Below are 6015 nucleotides of genomic sequence, written 5' to 3' on the forward strand. Positions count from 1 at the left end.
CAATCAGTCGGCCAGACAGTTGTCTTCCAACTACTCAGAGCGGTAGTTACTCTAAATACCAACAGAGAGGGAAAGAGTCTTCACATCAAGTATCAATGCTATCCCCTCTGTGCACAGGGTAGATAGGGAGGGGAAACTTAGACATTGGCTACCTAAAATGAGGGGGCAATAAAGGCACAAAGTGACTGGCTTACAAGGTTTCAAGAGGGAGCTTAGTTTAAGAGTATGGGGGAAAGAAGGAGTCCCCACTGAATAGCTATCATCTTGTCTAGATGGGTCTGGTGAAAAGAGGTGGGGATAAGATTCGTAAGATTCAATAGTGAATAATTGTTATCATGACTAATCGCAACTGTCACAATTGTAAAAGTAGAAGTTTTGTAACAGAAACAGGGGAGTGGTTGATCTTACAGTCCAGAAACAGAGGACCCTGGGACCATCAAGAGAGAAGCGCACAAGCAGAGTGCAGGACCTTATCCAGAGAAACAGCAGTGCCAGAGATGGAGGCAGAGATGGGGACATGGAGAGGGAGCGCAGCTGAGGACTCTAGATTCATGGACTAAGAAGAGAGGGACTAAGGGCTGGCGGCCAGGAGGCAGACTTGCAGAATGTGCCCCTTGGAGATGTAAATTATTATATATGCCTGAGTGGGTTTTTTGTTTGTTTGTTTTTAAAAAAAACTAAAGTGGATAAAGTACATGGAGGGGATTATAATCAATGTAATGAAACAGGGTGTATGATTTGTTGAGTGTAAAACTGATGATCTGGCCTGTAAACTTTCACTCAATCCACAATAAAAAACCTTTAAAAAAAAAAAAAAAAAAAAGTAAAGGAGATGGAAGACTAGAGAGTTACTTGAGACATGGTCGGGGCCTGCTCTGGAAGACATTAAACTGGGACTTCGAATCGGTTGTTTCCAGTTCAACCCCTTTACCTCAGATAGACTGAATCAGTGTCTACAGTTAAACAAGCTTCCCAGGTGGTTCTTATAGATTCCCAGGTGCTACGTAAGTCCTGGTGTTGTGTGGCAGGTTAATCAGCTGGACTGCAAAGTCAGTTTGAACCACAAGGTCAGTGGTTCAAACTCACCAGCCGCTCCTCAGAAACCCTTTACAGGGTCCTTATGAGTCACAACAACAACATAAGAGTCACCTGGGGCTCTTGTCCAAATGTAGATGCTGATTTGGTGTATCTGGGGTGGAAATGCAAATTCTCAGCAGGGGTTTGAACTGGATCTACTGGTCCAAAGCCCTGTAGTCCACCTTTATTTAGGGAGCATATCTGATATTTTCCAAATGTCCCTGTGCTCTCTCTAGGATGATGGCAGTTACTTGGAACACATCTCTGCTCTGTGGGGGGAGCCGCTGTATGACCCGTCTTCGGGTGTAATGATAAGTAATGGGTGAGGAGGCGAGTTCACTGTCTGAGCAACCATAGAGAAAAACCTAAAAAACGAACTCTGTTGCTGCTGATTTTGACTCCTAGCACACCACCAGGAAAGAGTGGAGCTGCCCCACAGTGTTCTCAAGGCTGTCATCTTTATGGGAGCAGACTGGCCCCTCTTTGTCCCACAGAGTGGCTGTGGATTCAAACCACTGACCTTTCTTTCAGTTAGCAGTCAAATGCTTAACCACTGCTTCTAACCCTGGAGCAGAGTCTGACCCGGAGGCCTCATGGCGCCCACGTTGCACGGAGCTGGTTTCTGCAGACCTGGATGTTCATTTTTACAGAGGCTCCTGGGAAACCTTATACAGGGTCGTGATGTGTTGGAACCAATTTGACGGCACTGAGCAACAACATCAAGGGTAAAGAGTCCCGGTGTAGCATGCAGGTTAATGCATTGGACCGCAAGGCCGGTTTGAATTGCAAGGTCAGTGATTCAAACTTACCAGCTGCTCCTTGGAAACCTATACAGGGTCACTAGAGTCTGAACATTTTCCACAGCACTTAAAAACACTCAACACCAAAAGGCGTCTGGGAACAAGAAGAGACGTTTGGTGCCTGGCTTCAGGCCTGGTTCTCAAATATTTGATTCATTAAGGAAATGCTCGCAGTTGCACCTGGAGTTGGAGTAGGCGGAGCCAGGTCCCAGCCCTTGTTCTGCGCTCTCACACCCCACCCTAGTCTCCTAGACACCATTCACCAAGTTAGGCCTGCAGCCTGCAGGGAAGGAGTAAAGTCCCAGGCTGTGGGCACCTCACCGGTGCCAGGTGGTTGCTGTGACCTCAGGCAACCTACAGAGGCAGCACAAGGGTGCACAGTTAAAGGGACAAAAGGCCACTGGGCAGAGGCCCAACAATGTCCACGTATGCTCAGAGGTTCAAATCAGGGGACAGCCCTGCTGGGTGGACATAGGCCCCACTCCTCCAGACTCCACGTACCTACGTGTCTGTTGTTCAAGAACCCCACTTTGATCGAAAGGCCCTGCCTGGCTTCTTCCGTCCATTACCCAGAGCTCAGTCCAGAGCCCCAATAATTAATATTTGATGAAGGAATAAAGACAACCACCACCTCCCAAATTCTGCTACCCAGAAGGAACCATGCTAATGCCTGGGTGTATAGGGCTGGAAGCCCTGCCCCCAGTTCTACCTAGTCCAGGTCAAGTCACCCATCTGTAGGCTAATGGCAGCTGTTGACTCTGTAGGGAGCCCCATTCTGATGCTCTGGTCACCATATGTGCTGGAGGTGGGGGGCGGGAGGGGTCTTTGCAGGCTAAGAAAATTGTAGTGGTGGTGTTTTTGTTAAATGTGGAGTTACAAATTTTGTTCTCTGAGAGTTATCATGTCTCAGAGAGATGTGCAAAAGCCACATTCTGTGTCAGGCAAAAACCTATCAGAGATGGAAAACTCAAGAATTCCCATTAGCCCTAGCAATAGAAAGTGGTAGGAGGTACCCTGTCAAAGGCAGAACACCGTGAGTTCCAGAAAAGCAAAGTGGTTGATCTGCCGGCTCGCCCAGGTTTCACTGCACCTGGGCTAGAGCCAGTGTTGTTAAGTCCCATCGAGTTGGTTCCGACTCATAGCAACTCTGTATAGGGTTTGTGAGGAGCTGCTGATGAGTTCGAACCATCAACCTTCAGGTTTAAACCAACTTCGTGGTAGAGTGCTTATCCTACAGCACCACACCAGGACCAGTGGTCACCCCCAAAAAAGAGGGCATGTCTCTGAGGGGCCAGTCTGAAAGCCAGAGCTCTTACTGCCCAGAGTTTGGCTAAGACTGTCCTCACGCTCCCAGTCCAAGTATTATTTCTGGCTGACTGTCCCAAAAATTCCCAGCCATTCCATGGGAGAATGATGAGGCTCTCTGCTCCCATAAAGATGAACAGCCTTGGAAACCCTCCATAGGGTCGCTGTGACATGGAAATGACGCGATGGCACTGTGTTTGGTTTTGGTTTTTATTATTTGACTGATCTCTGGGAGTGGCTTTTCAGTTCCCAGTGAGAAGAGTGTCTAAGGGCCATAGTCCCATCTTGCTTACTCCTGGGTCACTTGAACAAGTACATTCATCTGTACCTGGTATTCTCAGCTAACATAGGCGTAAAAGGCTCGCACAGAGCAGGTCAAATGTGGACACCATGGCTGTCCTGGGCCACACCCAGTCGTGAATATGCCGGGTAGGTAATTATACCACAAACCTGCCTTCAGAGACTGTCTCTTGTCCTTGACCAGCTGGTAAGTGACAGAACCTGGATCTGGAGCCGGTGTCCTCGTCCTTCAGTCTACCAGGTAGGGCCAAGGACAAAGAAATGGTCTAAGAGGAAGTCTGCATCCTGCACCCACAAACAGCAGCAGCATCTGGGGAAAAGGGAATCTTAGCAATGGCTGGCATGTGAAACGAGCCAAGAGATTTGGAATAACTGGTATGGGTGTGCTGTCCCAGCCAGGGACCCTACCAGGGGTGTAGGTGAACCAACCAGTCACAATTGCCTCCCTTCTGAGAGGGAAAGTGGATCCAGTCCCCTGGAAGGACTGGAGAATGGAGCGATGAGGTCGTCCAAAGTGAACGGCAGGATTCCCAACACGAGGGGTTGGATGGGAATACTGACATCAGAGAGTTGGGGACAGAGGCTGGTCAGTGGAGACAATTGTTACATTTCTAGCTATGACCAGGAGGGTGGGGTCATGGTCTACCCAAGACTCCCCCTAGCACCCAGAAATGCAGGCAGGGCAGCTGTAGAATAGATGCTCAGCAAAGGACCAGAGTTGACGGAATGTCTTCCTGTTGCTGTGACTCTTCCAGTCAGGTTTTTCTCATCTTTGCTTGAAGAAAACTCTTCCTTCACCGGCTCTCCACATAACCTTTTCCATTTGCAAGGCTCTGGTTCCTTCGTGTTTCTTTTGCTAACTCTGGCCTAGTATCAGGTGAATGTACATCGTGCTGTAAAGGGTGGACACTGGGCTCTGGAAGGGGCCTCCCCAAGTGGGACAACAGGAGAGCAGGCTCTCCCTCCTCCTTCCCTGTCCTGGAGCTGGGGCCATGCTGACCACACTCTCAGCAGGGCCATTTCCATATCTGGAAGACGGTGTGCAGGGACACCTCTGCTCTTGGCAAATTTGGGTTGCAGCCTGGAATGGTGCTAATCACAGCCATTTGTAAAACCCCACTTCTCCCAGAGGAGGTGAGTCAAATTCTCACATTGGTCAAATGGAGGGACTCTGAAAATTGTTAAAAAAAAACATACGTTCAACCCAAAATGAATGCTCACAAGGAAATTTTAAGAGCACAAATTACTCCTAAGTTAGAGACTCTTGGTCTCTGTTTGATAATTATTAAGTGTATCATTAAAAATAACCGGAGAATAAGAAGACTCACCAGCTATTAGAAATTGCTTAGCTTTGAGACTTGGACACACTCTGAGGTAAAAACTCTTTCCTGTCAGCTGTGACCTTGGACGAGTGACTTTGCCTCTATGAGCCTGTCTCCTCTGTAGGATGGGCATACCATACTACCTCATTGGGTTATTGAGAGGAAGAACTGAAAACGTGCCTTGAGTGCAGCAAACACTCAAGTGAAGTAAAACAAAGATGGCGAAGGGTTTATGTCCTTCACAGTCTCGCCACCTGGTGAAGCACTGTTGATGGAGTCTGTTCCAGGTACTAGGGTCCTGATGATTCCTATGTGATAACAAACAAGTTTCATGAAGGATTGTCGTTGTTTGTTGTTATGTGCTTTCGAGTCAGTTGCAACTCATAACGACCCTGTTTCTGAGTTTCTGAGGAGTGGCTTGGTGGATTTGAACCGCCAACACTGCGCCACACCAGGAGTCTAAATTTAGATACAAGGTGGACAACTACAAATCTGTTCACAGTCAGTCAAGTAGATCTGTAAGAATAATGGGGAGATTTAACTTGCTTCTGTTTCTGAGGTATAAATAACATCATGATACAAGGCAAGAAGACTGAGGTTGTCAAAGACTTCATTTTGCTTGGATCCACTATCAATACTCATGGAAGCAGCAGTAAGGAAATCAAATGATGACATATTGCATTGGGCAAATCTGCTGCAAAAGACCTTTTTAAACTTTAAAGGTGTTAAAGAAAGACGTCACTTTGGGGAAAAAGGTGAAATTGACCCAAGCCATGGTATTTTCAATAGTCTCACATGTATGTAGAAAGCTGGACAATCAATAAGACTGTAGAAGAATCGATGCATTTGAGTTATGATGCTGGAGAAGAATAAAAGTACCATGGGGAGCCAGAAGGACAAACACTTGTGTGGGAAGAAGTATAGCCTGAATTGTCCTTAGTAGTGAGGATGGTGAAACTTAGTCTCACATGCCCAAGGCTCCTGGGTCCCTTTTCTCCTCACACACATACACTTAGGGCTTCTGATCCTGTCTCTTCTCACACCCAAGGCTCTAATGTCCTCTCTCCATATACACCCAGGGCTCTAATGTCCTCTCTCCATATCCACCCAGGGCTCTAATGTCCTCTCTCCATATCCACCCAGGGCTCTAATGTCCTCTCTCCATATACACCCAGGGCTCTAATGTCCTCTCTCCATATACACCCAGGGCT

This window comes from Chrysochloris asiatica, unplaced genomic scaffold (assembly GCF_000296735.1).
Source record: "Chrysochloris asiatica unplaced genomic scaffold, ChrAsi1.0 scaffold00041, whole genome shotgun sequence".
NCBI lineage: Eukaryota > Metazoa > Chordata > Mammalia > Afrosoricida > Chrysochloridae > Chrysochloris > Chrysochloris asiatica.